The sequence below is a fragment of the Euprymna scolopes genome, chromosome 10 (assembly GCF_053919585.1).
Source record: "Euprymna scolopes isolate OS-2025 chromosome 10, ASM5391958v1, whole genome shotgun sequence".
Lineage (NCBI taxonomy): Eukaryota > Metazoa > Mollusca > Cephalopoda > Sepiida > Sepiolidae > Euprymna > Euprymna scolopes.
In genome coordinates, this window is record NC_136491.1 from 38,240,886 (window position 1) to 38,263,823 (window position 22,938).

The following is a 22,938-nucleotide window of genomic DNA, read 5'->3' on the forward strand; positions in this document are numbered from 1 at the left end:
TATCTTTCATGTCAAATTTCGAATGTTAGACCAGAAATTTGCTAAGAAATTTGATAGAGATCGCAGAGGTCAATTTTTTTTTAACTTTGACCACAATTTTGACTCTTCATTCGTTGTTTTGGTCTCAAATCATATTAAAAATTTTGATCCATGTCCAAGTAACCTACACTTCAAATCTCAAGTATTTAAACCCAAAATTGGCGGAGGAGTTTGGTAGAATTTTCAAATGTCACATCGTTGAACTTTGTCCCCTTGACAGCCAATTTCTGGCCAAAAACCGATTTAAAACATTTTCTCAAATCTCAATACCTTTATGTCAAATCTCGAGTCTGTAGACCGAAAATTGACAGAGTACTCTTGAAGCTGTTTCCATGAACAAAGCTTCTTCCTTAGAACTGCACGTCTGTGGAACTCTGTTTCGTCTGCCTGCTTCCCTCCTGACTACAACTTGGATGTCTTCAAGTCCAACTTAAACAAATTCCTGATGAATCGCCCCCTTAAGTAGGCACTCTAAAATATCCACACTAACGTACTGTACTTACAATAACCCTTATCCATGAGTGGCTTCCGGGCCTTGATCAGTGGTGACCACATTGTAAAAAAAAGCAGATCTGACATACAAATTGAGCAACTTCCACTGAGTTGACTTCCTCTGGAGGTTGAAGGGTATTCCTATGAACAATCATATGTCTTTCGAAAACAGCAGTAGACTTGAAAACTTTGCTGCATATTAAACAGATCGTTTGATTCGAAATAATAGGTGCTAAGTTGAACTGAACAGGAGTTTTGTACGACTTAAGGTGGTTGACGTAGCCAGCTTTTGACAAAACACTTGTTTACAAGTGGCGCATTTCCAGCTCTGTGAGTCAAAGTTAAAGACCATCAATTAAACCTTTGCGAAGCTTCACATTGTTGTTGGTCTGCTTTCTTTTCTCTAGAGCATCACAACTTTCACGTATAAGTTTTCGCCACTTCGACCTTTGCAGAGTTCTTTCAACGTGTCGATGTCGATTTGTAGGACTTTCAAATTGTTCTTTTTAGAGTTTCTGAACCTCTTTCTAGGCTTTTGTGGAGGGCGTTTGCCATTTTTCTAGCTCCCTATAAAAATTTTTTTTACTACGATATTTCATGATTAGCGCACATGTCTTGCAAACGCAGATCCTAGTCCTGTCTGTGATGCCACTCTATTCCAAAAGCTACAGATACCGTCTGAATTCGTCTGCGGATTTCAGTGGATTAAGTACATCTCAGAGGAAGAATTCTAGCAAAGATGAAAATACATTGAAAATCCATGGATTAAGGACATTAATTTAAACATTGTATTCTTTGCTTCAAACATTAAATTTAAAATTTTATTTTGAAAATTGACTTTGCTTATGAAATTTTTATTTATAAACTATTTTTATTTGCTCTATCTAGTATATTGAGCAATTTTATTTGTCTTATATGAAAATATTTCCTTCCAATAGTTGATAAAATATGTACCACTAGATTCACCAACTTGTAATCTAATTCATTTCAATACTTTAAGGTATATACATACACACATATGTGTGTGTGTGTTTTATTTGTCCGGTCCTATATATATATATATATATATATATATATACATACTGTTATAAGTAAAAGTTTCTATGGCACGTGATTTTGCATACGTTCCTTTTCCTTTTTAAACGGGCTAATTTTTTTTTTTTTCGTCTTCAACCATTTGTTACTAACAGTTTTTGCGTTTACAGCTGCTACATACTGTTTGCTCTCACGTTTATTATAGGCTGTGAAATTAGTTCGGTAAAGCCCAGTAAAGAGGTTTTGGTCCGTATTCTGTTCTATGATAAAACACCACACACACACACACACACACACACACACACACACACACACACATATATATATATATGTGTGTGTGTGTATATGTATATATATATGGATTGTTTGCCCGATATATATATATATATATATATATAGAGAGAGAGAGAGAGAGAGAAACGATAATTGTCGCCATGAAAACCGTTCATTTTTTTTATTGTAGACCATCTATTAAGACAATCAATTAAACCTTTGCGAAGCTCTCGCTTCACATTGTTGTGGGTATGCTTTCTTTTCTCTAGAACATCACAACTTTCACGTACGTTTTCGCCACTTCAACCTTTGCAGAGTTCTTTCAACGTGTCGATGTCGACTTGTACGACTTTCAAATTGTTCTTTTTAGAGTTTCTGAACCTCTTTCAAGGCTTTTGTGGAGGGCGCTTGCCATTTTCTAGCTCCCTATAAAAAGTTTTTTATCAGACTTTAATATTTCATTCGAACCAGGTGGCCCACCTAACGCATGTGAGATCTGATTACAAGGGTGTCAATACTAGAACAACATGACTTCTGTATGATTAGCGCACAGGTCTTGCAAACGAAGATCCTAGTCCTATCTGTGATGCCACGATCAGACTACACTCTATTCTCCAATCTTCCAAAAGCTACAGATACCGTCTGAATTCGTCTGCGGATTTCAGTGGATTAAGTACATCTCAGAGGAAGAATTCTAGCAAAGTTGAAAATACATTGAAAATCCATGGATTAAGGACATTAATTTAAACATTGTATTCTTTGCTTCAAACATTAAGTTTTAAATTTTATTTGGAAAATTGACTTTGCTTAAGTGAATTTTTTATTTATAAACTCTATTTTTATTTGCTATATCTAGTATATTGAGCAATTTTAAGTGAATTTTTTATTTATAAACTCTACTTTTATTTGCTTTATCTAGTATATTGAGCAATTTTATTTGGCTAGGATTGTCTTACATGAAAATATTTCCTTCCAGTAGTCGATAAGATGTGTACCACTAGATTCACCAACTTGTAATCTAATTCATTTCAATACTTTAAGGTATATGTGTGTGGGGGAGGGTGTATATGTATGCGTATATATATATACATGGATTGTTTTCCTGATATATATATATATATATAAAGAGAGAGAGAGAGAGAGAGAGAGAAATAAAAAGGAACAAACTGTATTATAATATATATATTATAATACAGTTTGTTCCTTTTTATTTCTCTATTTTGTCGGAATACTATTTCCATTATTTTCATCATATATATATATATATATATATATATATATATATATATATAGAGAGAGAGAGAGAGAGAGAGAGAGAGAGGGAGAGACGATAATCGTCGCCATGAAAACTGTTCATTTTTTTTTTTTATTGTAGACCATCTATTAGTTGGCCAGTTTTGTACAAGAGCAAGTGGAGCCTTCTCTCATGTCTGAAAGTCATACAATATTCAATTAGCGAGATCGGAGATGTGCCCCTGTACAACTCATTCTTTCTACCGATCCAATTTACGACAACAGAACCATTACAAGTGCCCTAAAAATTCATCGCTGGATTGACACGAATAACAGGAATGTCTCGAGAATGATAGAAAACAAAGTTTCCGGCGTCGGTTATGGTCTTTCGTGTGGTTTAAAGTGAGGGCCACATCATGCCATCTCACATTTTCTAAGTCGACTTTAAAGTCAACACCAAAGTGTAGTTGGATGTGCTGAAGAGTGTGATCATCCGCTGGTGCATTCGGGTGGCCGCTGCCAAACCCTCGGCGGCATCACACAAGTCCAAAGAGACCCAGGCTTACCTTTAGAAGGAGTGCTAAAACTTTGTACCCTTCTCTCACTTCCCCCCTCCTCCCCCGACCTGAACTCGTTTGGTCATACGTCGAGAACATCAACAATCTAACAACATAGCATAACACTAAAGTCAATCTGATCTCCACCATCCGCCGAATATTCATCGAACTCCCGCTGGCGCTTGTGGAAAAGGCATGCTCTCAGTTTCGGACCAGTATCAGGGAGGTGATTGAGGCTGAAGGCGGCTACATTAAATCAGATTGATTTTTTTTAATAAAAATTTTAAAATAAAGCTGCAGTGTTGTTTTCTTTAGGGCGACAAATTTATCGTTCCACCTTGTATCAATCAATCTATCTATCTATCTATCTATCTCTTTCTATCTCTCCATATATATATATATATATATATATATATATATATATATATAGAGAGAGAGAGAGAGAGAGAGAGAGAGAGAAAGAAAGAAAGAAAGAAAGAGACAGAGAAATAGACAAAGAGATAGACAGAGAGAAAGAGAGAGAGGGGCGTCGGGAAATGAGATGTATGATAATCTTTCCATTGACATAGCAAGCTCAACTCATCACTTTAATATTCGTTGATATATTTCTAAACCACGCCAATTCATTGTTCATCATTTTACCTTCAAATAAGAAAACTTACTCCAAGTATTAGTTTTCCTAGTTTCATTGCTTCTCATTACATGTACATTTTAAACGCCGTGTATGATGTCAACAACATCATATATCCAGCAGAGCTTTTGTTTATATGCGACAATCCTTAAGTGACTAATGTTCATTCTAACGTCGCTTCTGTCTCGTACAAACAATACACCCACAACACTTGCTCAATACGGAACCATTTAATTCATTGGGAAAATGTCGTGTTACGCGTTAACTATAAACAAGGGCTTTCTTCCTGTTATGCGAAAGCAATTTAAGTTTTGCCAAGCATGTTGGGGGATAACATTAAAATGTTGGACGATATTAAACAAGGGGTCATTAATCTCCAATAATTCAAATTCTGCAGTTCTGCAATCTTTTGAAAGTGGCATATGCTTGACACTTCAAGTCCCACCAGCAGGAGCATTCATAGAGTAATCAAGCAATATTAATAACGTTTAGAGATGCGTCCTCACCTTGTTATGCGGTGATTCGTCGGTCGTTCCAACGAATGATTTTTTCGCGTTAAAACATCCGATTTGTGATTTAAAATTGCAAATCTTTCCATATTCTATCGTTATATTCATAGGTAAACCGTCAATATAAGTCAAAGGACTATGATTTTGGCCTGTTTTTAACGTCTAGTTATTTTTAATCCTCTCAGATTGACATAGTAAAAATTAGTTCAAAGCTAATAATGGACGATAATTTAAATGCACCAAACATTGAAGCTATTGTTTTTTCCTCTCTCTTTTCAAAATCAAATCATGTTCTGCAAACCCGTGGTCGGTAATGTTTAAAAAGTTGTTACAAACCTGCCTTGTGCAGCTCATACAAATCTGGGTGGACCAAAAATGAATGAAGAAAAAAAGAAATAAAAAAGGCCGCCTTATCTTTTTATATACTTGTAATGTTACCACCTCATATACAAATGAGATGCTCCTGGCTGGAGATAAAAGAGGCCTAATTTTTCAGAGAGGGTGTTCATTTTGGACTTAGATTTTGAAGAAGTGAGTTCGCTCAGCAGAAGGACTTTTGAAGTTGAGAGAGTAATAGCAGAGAGTTGAGTTTTTGGACGGAGGAATTTTGGCAGCAGCTTGTCAAATCTTACAATTGAGATTTGATTAATTTAACCACAAAAGCCCAAAAGAAAAACAATTTTCTGTTCAAACTAAACTCGATGAATAAATATTTGAAGATACAAAGAACTTGAAATATACTTTTTCCCAAATTACTGGATGCAGCAATAAATAGCCTGAAAAGGGTTGATATGCCGTAAAAGAAACCAACAAATTGAACCCACGACAGGTCAATTGGAAACATTTTTCTATTCTATCGTTATTTCTATTGAAACTGTTACAACTACGCCCCAATCTTTAGTTCTGTAACAAGTATATCGATTTGCTGTTGGGATGTTGGATATGGTTTTTATTAGCAAGCGATTCGAAGACAGTGCCAAGATTGGAGAGTGACTTGTTAATGGTTTGTGTTCTTTCTAAACGTTTCCATTCACTGCCAGATTCTTTCAGACCTTCGCTACAAGCGAAATCAACTAGGTTTGGCAAAACATGGTGAGTTTCTTCCCTCTCTTTGTTATCTCCTGTTAAGACCAAAGAGAATACAATGTGGCTCCGAAACGAGTGAATATTCAACCTGGTTTCTCTAACGACCCTTCGATAAGAGGCCTTTTGGGTGGAATCCTGAATCTGGTTGCGAAGTTGGTAAACTAAGCTGGATTTATCAGCATATATTTTGATTTCATGTTTAAGATCAGTTTTTTTTTCTCTCACAACTCTCAGATTATTTCATTATAGATTTCCGAGTAAAAGGCCTCAAATCGATATGTCGATCCTTAATCAAAATGTTTACAGTAATAACACATCTTACTACTATGACTGCAAATAATTTTCCCTTGCTCTACTGTTCAATGCAAACAAATATCAAGCGAATAATTTTCATTCCAGTCATCCTCCACAATTTTCTGATAGCGTAGTCCATCATCCAACAAATAATTTCATAACACTTAATGCTTGAAGCCATGTTGAGATTAGTGCGAAACATCTAAAGAGTAGTTGTCTGTTTGCGTGTGTATGTGTGTGTGGTTATGTCCAGCTAAAAGTAAAGTCCTACTAAACAAAAAACAACAAAGTTGGTATATTCTTGATCAGAGTTGTCCTGGATGTGAAGGCTTCCTTCAGTCTTGACAGATTATGGATACCCACTGTAAGGGTGTCTGCGCGTGAAATTTGTGTGGCAAAAGTTGCGCAATCTCCAACCACGCCTCTCCTGAGTCAACATTGTTGCATACCAGTGGCAAGTTGAGGTACAAGACGACTGGAAACAATGCCGAGATAAGCGGAGAGCACATACAACGCCTAGAATTCCCAAATGGTCACCAATCTGGTATTAGCCAGGTTCAACGTTGCTTAACTTCGGTGATCTGACGAGAACTGGTGTGTCAACATGATTATGCCGTATATTGTCCTGGATGTAATAATATCTAAAACAAGGAAAGAAAATTATTCCTTCACTTGATATCAACTTGATATCATATTTTGTCAGTTTTTCAAGGTTATTATGCACTAATTTCAAAATGAAATCCTTATCGGGATCTACTATATAAATGCACTAATTTAAAAATGAAATCCTTATCGGGGATCTACTATATAAATGCACTAATTTAAAAATGAAATCCTTATCGGGGATCTACTATATAAATGCACTAATTTAAAAATGAAATCCTTATCGGGATCTACTATATAAAGAAGAGTGTTCTGTATATCCAGCTAGACAAGAATGTGGGTGGAGAGAAAATAGGAGAAGGAAAAGTAAAACGGGACGGGAGAATGATTGAGAGACGGATAGAAAGGGGGACAGAGATAAAAGTTTAAATATGAATACATTACACTTCTGCCCTGGGAACGCCGTGATGCCGTTCTTGTTATAATAAATAAAAACAACATTCACAATAAAAACGAATAAAAAATATAAATAAGTATTTTAATAATTATAATAAGAGGGAATGTAATATACTTTTTTTAATAATGACTAAAACAAAGTTTACATTTTCCGTGTACGCACGCATGCACGCGCACGATATTTAAGCTTGCATCATACCTACTGTGTAAGATTTGTGATATGTAAGTTTATATTTGACGTGCACACACACAATCACGCATATATATATATGTGTGTGTGTGTGTGTGTGTGTGTGTGTGTGTGTGTGTGTGCGTGTGTGTGTGTGCGCGCGCGACTCAAATGTAAACTTACATATCACAAATCTTACATTTCACAAATCTTAAAGATTTGTGAAATGTGAGTTTACATTTTACGTGCACACACACGCACACACACACACACATACACACACACACTCACAAACACACATATGTGTGTGTGCAAGTAAAATATAAACTTACATAACACAAATCTTACATAATAGGCATGATACAAATTTATATATCACAAATCACAAATCACGGTGATACAAGCTTATATATCACAAATCTTACACAATGGATATAATACAAGCTTGCAATTCATTTACAAAAAGAACCCGATAGAGAGTTATAAATAATCATCTTAGGAAGAAGTTGCAAGAGAACGTGAAAACTAAACATCGACTAACATGGAGCATCCAAAATATAATGCAACATCAGATGCAATTGCTGCGGGAGTGGGGAGAAGCTTTCTAACGTGTGTACAGTGAACCTCGTCAGACTTTTCCGAACTTGTTTACATTGGACTTGAAGTCAACGATATTGTAGTCGGCCAAAAAGCAAGCCAGCAGAACAGTGTTCCATAGGCGAGTAGTTCTAAGAAAGAAACGCCCAGACCTGTGTAGAGTGAACCTCGTCAGACTTTTCTGAACTTTTTTACATTGGACTTGAATGCAACGATATTGTAGTCGGTCAAGAAGCAAGCCATGAGAACAGTGTTCCATAGTCGGTCAGTTCTAAGAAAGAAGTGTCCAGACCTGTGCATAGTGAACCTCGTCAGACTTTTCCAATTCACATCCGCTAGATTCTAGAAAATCAAATCTACAAAATGCCCACCGTTTTCGCTGAATTAGACAATTTCGAACATGATATTTATTTTAAAAAATTAAAATGAAATTTGAATATTACAATCCAACAATGATAAACAGATAAAGCGTTTCTAAAATGATCTAATGATCTCAATTTAATAGTTCCAGCTAACAAGACTATGAACATTTATAACATAAGTTACAACACTCATAACAATGGAATCATGAATGAACGGAAGAAAAATGATAAGCTTGCAAATGAAGAAGACATTTATGATATAAATGCATCTGCTTTGAACATTTACTTTAAATAATCAAAAACCTCATTTTGAGAATAACCCTACAAATAAATTAATCTCTCCTTGTGTTTCAGATAAAGGGAATATTGATGAAAAGATTTTAAATAGAATATTGCCAAAAATAATTAAAAAAAAAACTCCTCATTGTGTGGTCATCTCCTGCCGAGTTTCTGAGTTTGCGAAATACATAAAAATTAAATTATGCAATGGAAGACAATTTAGTATACTTCTGAAAATTGTTACCATTTTTTTACATTCTGACAATTTTCAAAATTACAAAGATTTTTGTTTCATTTTCAGAAATATCAACAACTAAACACTGAATTCTCACCCAAAATGGACCGAAAGAAATATACCGTGGAGGAGAGTGTAAAGGTCGTAGAAGCACATTTTGAATCAAAACCGATAACCCACATTCAACGGCGATTCACAACTGACTTTCCAGGAAGAAATCCTCCAAGTAGACTCACAATCAGACGTCTTCTGCAGGAGTTCAGAGAAACAGGATGTGTTACCAATGCGAATAAAGGACATAGTGGTTGGCCAAGGTCTGCAAGGACAGCCATCAACACCGAGACCGCGGGGCAGCGTCTGAAGAAATCACCAAGAAAATCAACCAAACGTTTGTCACAGGAGACTGCCCTCTCAAGGACCACTGTTAAACACCTACTGAACGCAGACCATACTTTTTCGAAGACGGGCGTGGCCGTTCAGTGACTCTTAACACTGATCGTTATGTGGAGATGTTGAGGAGGAAATTTACTCCTAGTCTTAGGAGAAAACAGGAAGTCAATATGAATGACGTCATTTACCAGCAGGATAGTTCAAATGTGTTACTGGATTTCCTCAACGAGTACTTTCCTAGAGATAGATTCATCTCACGGCACACGAACAACACATGGCCTGCCTGCTCTCCTGATCTTTCTCCTGTGGACTACTTCATATGGGGGTACCTGAGATAAAGAGTGTACTATAACAACATACAGACTGTTGAAGCCCTGAAGGCCAATATCCTCAGGAAATTCGAAGAATTTCTCTTGAGATGTGGCGGCAATGTCATCACAAACGTCAATGTATGTGTTGCAGTTATAATCCACAGAAGAAGAGCGTGGATTGAACATGTTACTAATTATTGAACTCTGTAGGAAACAAGAGAAAGTGAGAAGACTTTGTTATCACATTTTAATTTGATGTTTTTGTTAAAAATCTGTCAGTAAAAGTTCGAATGAATGTTAATTTTGAAAACTTATGCATGCTTAAAAGTGGTAACAATTTTTAGCCCACTCTGTAAATGATTAATTAATTTTACCTAAATGGTAATAATAGAAGTCTGTTTAGAAGTTAAAATATACCTAATTAAACATTTATTCATGTAATTAATAAAGTTATAGTAAAGAAAAATTTAAATTAAACTAATCAACGGTAATTATCGTACACATATCCAATAAATTTAATAATTAATTTCGTATAAAATTAAATAAATACATTCTGGATTAAACCGTTATCAATTTATATAAAGTAATTATAAATAATTTATAAAGTTGTTATAAATAATAAATTAATAGTCAATTACATAAGATACTGTTTATGTTAATTATGATAACAATTTTTTAATACATAGATTTAGAATTGGTGACTCTACATTACAATTCAAAGGTGACGTAACTATAAGAAAACACAATTCCGATTTTCGGAATTTGTAATCATACCTGAATTTCTTTATTATCTTGTAAAGTTGATGAGCTCTTATGCTTCTGATGAGTCGGGTGGAATAAATTTAAAAATTGACACAAAAATTACATGAATAATTCTGCGCTACAAAACAGACGCTGGCAAAAATTGAGCATTTTAACATACTTAAAGAAACAAACAGTAATATAGACAACATCTTTAAATTTGGATTATAGACCTTTTGTCTTTTATTTATACATGCATACACACACACACACATATATATATATATGCATATATACTAAATTTGTTTTAATTTAAAATTTCATCTTAAACGTCAAATACCTGTAAGTAATCACATCAAAACTGCAGTTACCACCTAAAAATAGCAGTAACTGACTCGAAACGCCAGAAAACGCCAGCAAACACCAGCAAACGCCAGCGCCGGTCACTACTATGATGTGGCAGTAGCCAACTTAAATTACCATTTATATTGGTATCTGCCACTCGATGACAGTGTCTGACAATTGAAAACAGACGGTTTGTTCCCGCCAATTGTCCCTGTCCAAAAGTGAGAGTAACTATCTGAAAATCACTGCCAATCACCCTCATAACTGACAGTGATCACCACTGGATATGAGTGCGATACAACGGATGGCAATGCACGAATATTGAAGACAAACCATTTAATCTCAGAGCATTCCAATGAGACTCGACACTCATCATGATCGATAGTGACAGACAATGACCAAACAAAATTACCCGCCTAAAATTCCAGTGACTACTAGCGGTCATTGAGGACAAAAAAGTAATTTTAGAGCTTTCCAATTGAAGCCCATACTGGTTATTGGCCGACAGTAAACGCTGAGAATCGACAATGGCAGTTGGAAAGTTGCCAATGTCCTCCAGCAAACACAAGTAAATGCAAGTTAAAACAACATTTACTGCCAGTAACCACCAGTGGATGCCAGTGCTCAACAATGCCCGAAAGCTGAAGACAGACAATTTCAGTTTGGAGAAGTCCAATGGAGGCCGACACTGATCATGGTCGCCAGTCACTACCAGTTACAAAGGCAGCCAGTGCCGACCAGTACCCGCCAGTACCCGCAAGTAATCGCCCCAAACTAACACTAATATCCATTAATTACAGTGATAGTGATTTCGCTAGACAATGAGCGACATGAAAACCATAATTTAATTTGTTTTCAGGAAGGACTTTACCGAATATCTTCTGGCTTTATGACATACTTTCACCAGCTACACGGGTCCTGCTAATATATATATATGATTCTTTTTCACGCTAGTATGATCCAGTTTATACCTAGTTTCATTAGATGCTTTAGAAGCAAAATTTCCTTACGCATTTTGCTAAATCTTCCACTCTGTTGAGAAAGAAAGTAATTCTTCGAAACTCCGCGGATTAAGGACTTTTACATCTTTTTGTGTTTCCTTCTCGAATAATAAATATGTTTTTAGATCTTATTAAAATGTTTCTCAGTATATTTTATTAAACCCATGCACTTATATATATATATATATATATGTAACCGTCTTATCGAGATACTGTGTCAGAACCTAATTTTACGTGCCATTTTGAATTACATCTTGTACCTAAAGAAATGTGCACGAACTAAACATTATTTTATTATTTCTTTATATATTTTATTGCGCAAGGTAAACTTACTAAATGTTTGTGACATAAGTTCGTTAAATTTGACAATGTTTATTCCGTCTATTTTGGCGTGAAGATTAGCATTTCATGTCCACTTGTTCGCTATGCTTCCGTCACGCCAGGTGCTCTAATAAAATATTGCAGAAAGTGTCTTTCTATTTTAAAATGTGAGCTTCGACCAATTATAGATTTGTATTATTATCTAATGTTTCTATCTAACAATTTAAATTTCTCAAAATATTTTGCTATTCTGACATATCCAGAATCAAAAAGTTTACATTGTGATGTTAGGCATATTTTTTATTTTTTGGAGCGGCAGTGTATTACTGTCTTAATAGGATTCTACTTGGATATCTCAACAGCAAAAGGCGTAATAAAAACTAGTATGTTTTATAACTAACTCTTGTTTCTATATATACCCACACTAGGCGGCATCCGACGCTAACATCAGGCCTTAGAACATTAAACCCAGGCACCACTCACCATTTCAATATGGTTTCCCTTCCTCCCAATACCTGACGCGTGTTCCCCAAAATTATCAGTTAGTTTAATTCAAATTCCTAACTTCTTCTATTAATTCCGACCCACCTGATTCTCCCCAAACATTCATAATTTGAGGAATCGGAAGTAGATTTATTACCACTCTCCCGTCAAACACCAAGAATTGTGTATCATTAGAGAAATTCCTGAAAAGTCCGTCGTTTATTCTCTGCCATTATCTTACATTCAGTACATCTACACTAGGTAAGTACGCACCTGTCCTCTCCGATTCCATTCTTACTTTGATTGGCTGTTTTCGAACATTAACCAAAATAGAGGGATGTAAAAACCATTACAAAGATCATCTTCAAAAGAAACATAATATCAGCCGATAATTCATTCAATAAAAATAAATACCATATATTATATCGAATAGTACCTCATTAAGCCATTCAACCTCCTATCACCATCCTGATCAGCTCATTGTAGTAGAAGTCGTCGTTTAGTCTCTTATACCATTTCCTTTACTGCAAACTGTTACCACCATAATGATCAGATCATAATAGAAACCCCGCTCACCTCCTTATACCATTCCCTTTATTGCAACTTTCTAGCACTATATTTATCAGCTTATAGTTGCAGGTCCCCGCTCATCCTATTATACCATTTCGTTTACTGCAACCTCCTATCAAGACACTGATCAGCTCATAGTAGTAGAAGTCTCCGCTCACCCCCTTTATATCATTTTCTTTACTGCAACCTCCTATCACTAGTAAAAGTCTCCGCTCACCTCCTTATACCATTCCCTTTATTGAAACCTCCTACCGTGACATTTACCAGCCAATAGTAGCAGAGGTCTCGCTCACTTATGGTCATTTAATTAAAGACTACGACTGTCTTTACTTTCGTACCAACCTAGTACGTCTTGTCTTACAAGTATTTTCTTTGCACTTGAAACATTTCCGAACTCACTCATTAATAATTTACAACTTCTTAGTAAGCAGATTAATTACGTTGTCGACGTCATTATTATCATTGATATTTTTAGTAGTAGTACATACATTACTTATTTATCGCCGATCTCTGCTCTTCCTCCTCTTCCTACTGCTTTATCTTCTTTGTAATAGTAGTATTAATACAAGTAGTAGTAATACTTACAAGCGGTGGGCTATATTCTAGTAGTAGTAGTAGTAGTAGTAGTAGTTACTAGGAGTTTTCACTCAAGTCATCATAAGAGATTACTGATTATAATCGGTAGTGTTCCCTGGATTTGGGTGACAACATGTCTCCGCAGATTTTCAGTATGCTCCACATTTTTCGATAACATTTACAAATTATTTTCATTATAACAATAACCGCTTTCCATCGATCTCTAGTTGTCAGAGACCATTAGTTTTCACTACAATTTAGTTGGTAATTAGCTTATCTAAAGGTTTAGTCTTTTTTGGACTTTTTCAGTGGAGGTCTGATTAGTGTTCTCCCCTTCATCTTTCGATTCCCCTTTTGTGTGATGCCACTCGATATCGACTAAACCATTTTTTTGGAGAGGGACAGGCATAGTTAACTTCAAAGTTTGCGGTTTTAGTTTTCTGTGCTCCGTGTGCTGTTCTTTTCTTTTCTTTTCTTTTACAGTGTTCTTATCATTAGTATAGCTCATGTTAGTTTCTTAAGATTTCAACAGTACTGTATGTTGTATAGTCCCAGTCTTTCCATGGATTCCGATTTCTCCTTGTCTTTTTTCCATGTTTTTCTTCTTCTGTTTCCTTTCTTTCTTTCCACTTCTTCTTTTTTCTTCTTTATTCCTTCTATTTTCTTATTTTTTCTTCTCTTTTCTTCTACTTTTTCTTTCTTCTTCTCCTCCTTCTTCTTCATTTTATTTCTTTCTTCTTCTTTTTTCTTCTCCTTCTTCTTCTTCTCCTTCTTCTCCTTCTTCTTTCTTGTGCATCATCATCCTTCTTCTTATTTTTCTTTTTTCTTCTTCTTCTTCTTCGCCATTTTTTCTTTATTTTTCTTCTTATTATTTTTCTTCTTCTTTTTCTTCCTGATTTTCTCCCTCTTGTTTTTTTCTTCTTCATCATCTTTCTTTTTCTTTTTCTTCTTCTTCTTCTTCTTCTTCTTCCTCATCTTCTTCAGCTTTCATTTTTTCTATTCCTTCTTCTTACCTCTTCATAATGTCTCTTCTTTTTTTTCTTCTTCTTCATCATCTTTTTCTTCTTCTTCTTTTTATTATTATTATTATTGTTGTTGTTGTTGTTGTTGTTGGCTCACATGGAGCTTTCACACAAGTCAACAAACGATCTGATTGGAAACCTGTGGTATTCTCTGGAAGCTGAGTGACAACAAGTCTCCCCAGACGTCCAGCTCTCTCCACCTCCTTCGATAGCATTTGCAAATGAATTTGCATCATCGCAACAGCCGCTTATCATTGATTTCTCGCTGGTAGTGGCCATTGGTTTATACTGGAATTTGAGTGACACTCAGCCTCCCCAAGGTCCCAGTTCTCTGTGCGCTTGTCCAGCCGAGGTCTGGTTGGCACTTGCTCCTCGGTCTTTCAGTCCTTATTGACCCTTCTCGGCCCTTTGGTATCCCTTTTTTATTGGATGAAACAATGGGGGTGCATGATGGGAGGTGTAGAACTTGTTAATATGCAGTTTCGGTGTTCTTCATTCCCTGTAACGCTTATTCGTTATATTGTTTTGTATTATTCTCCACATTCAAAGGTTTTCCTTAATGTTTCAATCGTTTTCATTATCGTTAGTCGTTGTACTTTTGCAGTTATTCCTGGTTCCAATGTCTGACATTCTTTTTTCGAAGTTTTTCGGAATTGTTCCTCGTGCTCCTACTATTATCGGTACTATTTGGACTTTCTTCATCATATAAATCCCTTTTAACTCTCTGGCTAGCTCTGTGTATTTGCTTCGTTTCTCCGTTTCTTTCATACTCACCCTGTGATCAGCTGGGACTGCAAAGTCCACGATTTGACAGGATTTTTCTTTCTTGTTAATTATTACGAAATCTGGTCTTCTTGCTTGGATGGGTTTGTCCGTCTGTATGTCCATGTCCCATAGGCTTTTGTGGTTCTCGTTTTCGAGTGCTGTTGCAGGTTTATGCTTGTACCATTTGTCTGTAGCTCAAAATGCAGTCGTTTACACAATTCCCAGTGTACCACCCTCCCCACTTGGTCATGCCTGTTTTTGTATTCCTTTTGGCCAAGTTTGCTGCATTCACTTACTATATGGTTTATCGTTTCGTCTCTTTGTGCACAGAGTCTGCATTTGCTGTTTTCTTGTGTTTTATCGATCCTATGGTTGGTTCTTATCGAGTTATCTTGTGCTGCAGTTATTAGAGATTCTGTTTCTCGGTTTATATGTCCTTTTCGTATCCATGTCCAGGTGTTTTCGTTATTCTCATCTTTTTTCATTCTTATGAATCTTCCGTGTTATTATTATTATTATTATTATTATTATTATTATTATTATTATTATTATTATTATTTGCCCACTAGGAGCCTTCACACACTGGCAATAACCGATGGTGTACTCTAGAGTTTAGCTGACAAGCCCTCCCCCCCAAAAAAAAATTCCAGTACCCTTCATCTCTTTCCATAACTTTTGCAAATTATTTTGCGATATAGAAAAAGCAAGTTGCTATTGATTTTTCGTTTGCAATGATTATTAGTCTTCACTGGAATATAGATGGAAATACCCCCAAGGTCTCAGTCCTCATTGCACTCTTCCAGTGTACGGTCGGTTATTGTTCTTTCTCCTCGGTCCCTCCATCCTAATTCACTTTTCTCGATTTGGTGCACTAAGAATCTGTGCCGAAACTACACTTTTTATTTTATTTTAGGGCGAGGCGTAATTATTTTACGTTCTTTTTGTATTTTCCTCGTTTTCTTTTGTTAGTTGCGGGCGTGTTCTTTTTTTTTTTTTTTTTTTTTTGGTTTTATCTCTTTTCAAGTTGCTGCTAAGTGTTCGCAGTCTATGTGGGTTGGTTTCCAAATTCTAAGGTTTTCCTTTAAATTTCAGCTGTTTTCGTTATTGCCACCCGTGGAATTTTCTCTGGCTTCCATCTAATTCCAATTTCTCCTATTCTTTTTCGGGAATGTTCCCAGTGTTCCTACGATTATTGGTGTTATCTTGACTGTATTTATTTATTTATGTGGACTATTATCCTCATCTTTTTGGAGTTGCTGTTTCAAGACGTTTCAGCTAACTATTCATCTGGCCTTCATCAGATGGTGGCCGCGACAGGATAGGAACTCCTAATCTCTTAACTGCATCCTCAGCAATTACTGCCTTCCATAGGTGTTTGTTGTCTTATATAGTTCCATAGCTGCTTGTCGCCACCTGACAAAGACCAGAGGAATAGTTGGCCGAAAATTCGTGAACCAACAACTAAATAATGAGGATGATAGTCCGCAATGAATAAATGAATAAATAATACTCATCTCAATGATTGAATTCCAAGCGATTAAATAATAGACCCCTTGTATTATCTCATAGGTTAAAAAAAAGAAATTATTTATATTATTTATATTTATAGGATAACAGAGTCGCTAACTCGTATTTAGTAGCAGCAGCCATATGACATGGATGCAAATGACCAAGCCGATGCGCGAGCTGACGTCATAGCAGAGGAAGGGAAGGAAAAGAAAACGAGAGAATAAAAAGGCACCACGTGGTAAAAGGACCGTCAAGGCGTGCTGGCGTGTGGCGCGTGAGTGGCGAGATCATTTTTGGGGAAGTACATGTTCGATACGCCAGAGTTTTGTTAACTAAATGCCAAACTAAGAGACATTTAAAGCAAAAAACATTGTGTTATTTTGAAAAGCACTATGTTTCAATGTCCTTTTATTTCAACTAAAAAAAAAACGAGTCGAATTTCTGTCCGTTTTTCATTCCTTTGTGACTATCTCTCCATGCAATGGATGGGTCGTTGTTAACATGCAAAGGTAGCTTTACAATAGGATAGCGGAATCTAATGAGTTAATGTACAGATGTCGTTGAGAAAACAAAACTTGTAGCAATGTACCACATCTAAACAGAATTCAAGTGCACCAGGCCCAAGTACAGTTTCGTTTACGTCAATTAGACAGTTTTTTTTTTAATAGTCCGATTGATTTATTTATTCATTGTCTTGTCTGGATATGTCGAGCTAATATGATTGAAACGATAATGAGTTTCTTCAATTTATTACGGGCCACAAATGTTTCCCCCGTTGGCATGACAGCTGCATATTTTGGTAGTCGAGTGTAATGCTTAAACTTATTCGATATAGTTTCAGATATTTGAATAATTATTCACGTATACATTATTTGTGCCCCGTCAAAAGAGATGGACCTGTAAATTCACGCTTGTCCGTTCCTCCGTTCGCCTGTCCGCATTTTTCTCAATAACTACGCTTTGGAATTTCTGGAAATTTTGCACAAACATTAAATATAATATGAGTAAAAAAAATAACGGAGCGGATTTTCCGGGAATACTCCGGTTGCCCTCCTAGAGGTGCCTTTCGGGTTAAAATGGGTAAAATTGACAATTTGTGATTATTAAAAAAAAAAAAACTGATGCCTTGGATTTTTATAAAACTTTCTGAAAAGTTGTAACTAACTGATTTCTATATAATTCTGTTTTTCTATATTTCACGATAACTCTTGGGTGTGGCCCATGGGTTCTCTTAGGGCTAATAAAAACAGTCCATTTTTTGGACTATTTTACGATATTTGTCAAAATTTTTCTGTGTATGTCTATGTAGCATTTTTGCATGGTGCTGAACTCAATTTTAAATATGTTAAAGATTTGGGGACTTTGGGGGCTAAATGGAGATCGGGCAAATGATGGACTTAGTTATTTTTTATTTTATTTTATTTTTATTTATTTATTTATTCTTTTTTTTTTTTTTTTGCATGGTGCAGAACTCAAATTTACATAAGTTAAGGCCTAAAATTGCACCGTTTGTTCATTTTCACGTTTAACGTTCCCTGGGGACTTTCGGAGCTAAATTGGGGGAGGGGAGCAAGTGCTGAATTTGGTCATTTTTTATGCCTCGTTCACTGTGCACTCACGGAGGACCATGCATGCTTCACTTTTTTTTCCTAATAATACGGATTTAATTGTTGTCTGACTGCTTTTTCTCATAGGCTTTCACTATATGTGGCACGAGTTACTTTCTTTAGTTGGAAAAGTTAATTTTTTTAATTAAAATCAACAACACTATTTTTGTATTATTTGGATTGTTCGGACTATTGTTCTCATCTTCGTTATTTTTCTCACAACGATTCCGCCGGTGTGACCTCCGACTGTCTTCTGGTGCATTCATACTGGATGTTATTGGTGAATGGTGAAACATGCTTGTTTCCTTCCTCCAACGAATATGGCCGTCAGAAATTCAAAACGCAAATAGCGCCAAATCTATTTAATTAAACGGACCCTGATTTATTACAGAAAGAAATAGCCTTGGCGCTATTTGCGTTTTGAATATCAAACGGCTATATTCGTTGGGGAAGTAAAAAAAAAACATTTTTCACCATTCACCAATAACAGCCAGTGTAAATGTCACGCTGTCTAATACTCGCATACGCATAATACACACACCAACTTTGTTTCGTTAGGATACGTTCTTCTCTTCATTTTCTAAAAGGAAGTAGAGTTTTCGCGGGAATGTGTAAACTTGATATTTTACAACCAATGAAACCCATTTTAATAAACAGAATATAAAATAGGAACTCTTATAAAAACGTGGAAATAATCAGGTAAAGTAGATTTCGTCAGACATTCGCCCCAACAAACCTCGAAAAGACCCCAAAAATACACTCGGATATTTACAACCAAGGCATAAAAAAAGCTGGCAAAACTGGATTGGGAATGATGATGACTATGTAGAAAAATAAGTTATGGAACCCAAAAGGTTATTCGTAAATTCTGGAGTAGAAAAAGTCGCTGACAACGGTCTGAGTTTACATCGGCTAAAACGTTGTGAGAAAAACAACCAAGATGAGAACAATAGTTCGAAAACTCTAAATATTACAAAAATATTTCTCAATCTTCATCTCCAAAGAATATACGAACTAGAAAATAAAAAATAAAAAGGGATTATTAACAGGGTAACCTGCACTATTTCTAACGAATGTTTTAGGTACAAGTAAAATAGCGACTTTGCAGTTTCAGCCCACTGTTATTTCTGATACGTCCCCGAAAGAGAAATATCTATTTAAAGTGGCTACAGTAATCTATAATATAAATCTCACCTGTCTGTTTAAATGTATGTATGTATGTATGTATGTATCTTTCGCAAAAACTTTCGACCGAGGCGACGCATTTTCACGAGATCGGTATCATTTTTTAGGGTGACCGTTCGAAAAATTGACAAAAATATTAATTCCTTAATCCTTAAATGGGCAGTTTTCTACAGGAAGGATCGGTTTCTTTGCTGATATATTTTTGTAAGTCATTCAACCCTTGCGCTCACGACATATCATAAAACGCGTTACCCGTGAGGTTACAATAACGGTGGACACATCGGCAACGCAGTTTTTTTTTTCACCTCTTCTTTTTATTTGGCACGTTAGGGGTTCGAGCCTGCTTGCTACTCTTATTTTTTTTTTTTTTGCGTTCGCAGTTTTTTTTTTGTTGTTTTTTTTTTTTTTTTTTTTTTTTTGCTCAACCAACACCCTTACACACATCTCCACTTTCTTTTCCGCCTTCGCGTCATGAGTTCGAGCCTGCCTGCCTACTACAATTTTCTTTTCAACACACACTTCCAAATACCCGGACAACGCCGGGCACCCAGACTAGTCAATTAATAAAATCGACTAGTCACCTAAATGAGCGGTTGTTCGTAGTCTTAACTGGTGACATGCTTAAGCTTTAGGCTTTCGGCATATATTTCAACGGGCTCTAGACTGCATTTACATAATTGGGCAATAGTGCGTTACAGAAAGAACGCCCGTTGTTTCATCGGAAGCTTCTGTAGTCCATACAGTGACAAATTAGTGTAGATCACTATCATATTATAACAAAGAGTCAAGTGGGTGCTATTATCTGTGTATACGATGTTTGTTTGTGTTACAAAACACAACGTGTTATTTATGTTATTCAATTATCAAGAAAATTAAGAAATGGGATTTAAGAAATTGATGCCTAGCAGGCGAGATGGGATATCTAATTGAAACCTTATGTAATGACAGCTTGCGGCATAAGATCAATTCATTATTCAATGAAAAATCATGCTTAATAACAGTAAGATCAGGATGTTTTGATTCGGGCGAAGGCCAAAATTCAACTGGCTTGAATAGGTACCCCTTTCCTTTCTTTGCTTCATAGGATACGCTTGCCTCTTCACTTCTAAAACAAAGTAGTTTTCACAGGAATGTTTTAACTTAATATTTTGCAAGCACTGACAATCTTTTAATACCCGAAATCTAACAAGATGGTGTCAACTTAAATAGACAAGGACCCCAAAAGATGTACTCTAACGCGCCCTTTTCCAGGGGAAGCAAAACGAAAAGAAATAATTCAAAAACTCACGTACAAACTTTCTTCATTTAGCGCATAAAATACGCACACATTAATATAACAGGATAAACCATCACACACACGGTGCCACGTTGCCTAATAATCATACAAACTTTGTTCCGTAACAATAAAAATAAATAAAATAATCACACAAATTTTGTTCTCTTCACTTCCAAAAGCAAGTAGAGTTCTCGCAGGAATGTGTTAACTTGATATTTTACAACGAATTAAAACCATTTTAATAACCAAAATATAAAATAGGAACTCTTATACAAACGTGGAAACACTCAGGTAAAGTAAATTTCGCCAGACATTCGCCCCAACGAACCTCGAAAGGACCCCAAAATTACACTCAGATATTTACGACAAAGGCATTAAAAAAAAGCTGGCAAACGTACATTGGGAATGACGGTGATTATGTAGAAAAATAAACTATGGAACCCAAAAGGTCATTCGTACATTCTGGAGTAGAAAAAGTCGCTCGTTTAAATAGTACCACTTCCGTCTTCGTAGCTCTTCAATGTATTAACTTTTGAGTTTAAAATGGGAGACTTTATTCACGGAAGGATCCTCGAATTATTCTGTAAAAATATGCGTGTATTTCGCTTGTATTTTTTGAACGACTCTTGTCGTTCAATCAGAAAAAAAAACAATTCCATGGATGTAGCCTGACAATTCCTTACGAGGATGAAACACGGATAATTTTGTGTAGCTTAATTGCCATAAACATAATTTCATAAGTTACTCTCGCCCTCTCTCTATATATATATTATTGCTTATTTTCTTGATATATAAATATTAGTGATTGGACGATTCCAATATTTCCCGATTCCGATACAATTACTGATTCCGTACTAAATTCACGATTCCGATACAATTACTGATTCCATACTAAATTTCCGATCCCGATACAATTGTTACGTTGTGTTTATATGAATATGTTCCATAGCGATGTACATATTGTATAGTGGGTTTATATTATATCTGTATATTTATGTACGTGTAAATGGGTATATGTATATACATCGTATCATTTAGTTGATCGTCTACTGGTATATTTTAACATTTATGCAACAGCTATAAACAGGAAAGGATTGACGTAGCCATATCGAACAGTTTTAGACAATGAGTTCTTTTTAACAGCTGTAAATAATACAACACGTACCTGGATTATATACGAACATTTATTTTCATGATTCCGGCCGGCATCTTCAGAGATTACAAGGTTTTCACATCTTGGCTGCCTGAGAAAACGCCGCTCTCATGGAGAGATCAACTCCCCTTGAGTAGTCCGTTCTCTCTGATGTTCAGCTAACGACTGACTAGAATCTTACAAAATCTACATCCAATCACGTGTCTAAGACCCCAACCGCTGACGTAACATAAATCTGATTATTTGTTTCTCCAAACCAAAAATTATGTTTTCCTTTATTTTCTAAAATCACATTTTTTGTAGTTGTTTATTATTTAGTTGTCAATCACTTTTCTCCAATCTAATTGTTTATTTTTCTAATCATAATAATCGATCCATCGACTCGCCGTCGCTCAAATCAATTATTATTATTATTATTATTATTATTATTATTATTATTATTATTATTATTATTATTAATATTTAAATTAATTATTATTAAAATAATAATAATAATAATAATAATAATAATAATAATAATAATAATAATAATAATAATGAAAGACCGAGGAGTGAGCTCCACTGTATAAGTGGGAACAGGGCTGGGACCTTGGGGAGGGTTATTGCCACTCAAATTCCTGTAAAGACTAATGACTACTGCCAACAAGAAATCAATAGCAAGCAGCTGTTGCGATAATGCAAATTTATTTGCAAATGGTATCGAAAGAGGTGGAGAGTACTGGAAAATCTGAGGAGACTTTTTGTCACTCAGCTTCCAGGAACCACCACAGGCTGCATTCAATGAGATCTTTGATAACCTGTAGTAAAGCTCCTTGTGGGCCCATAACAACAAC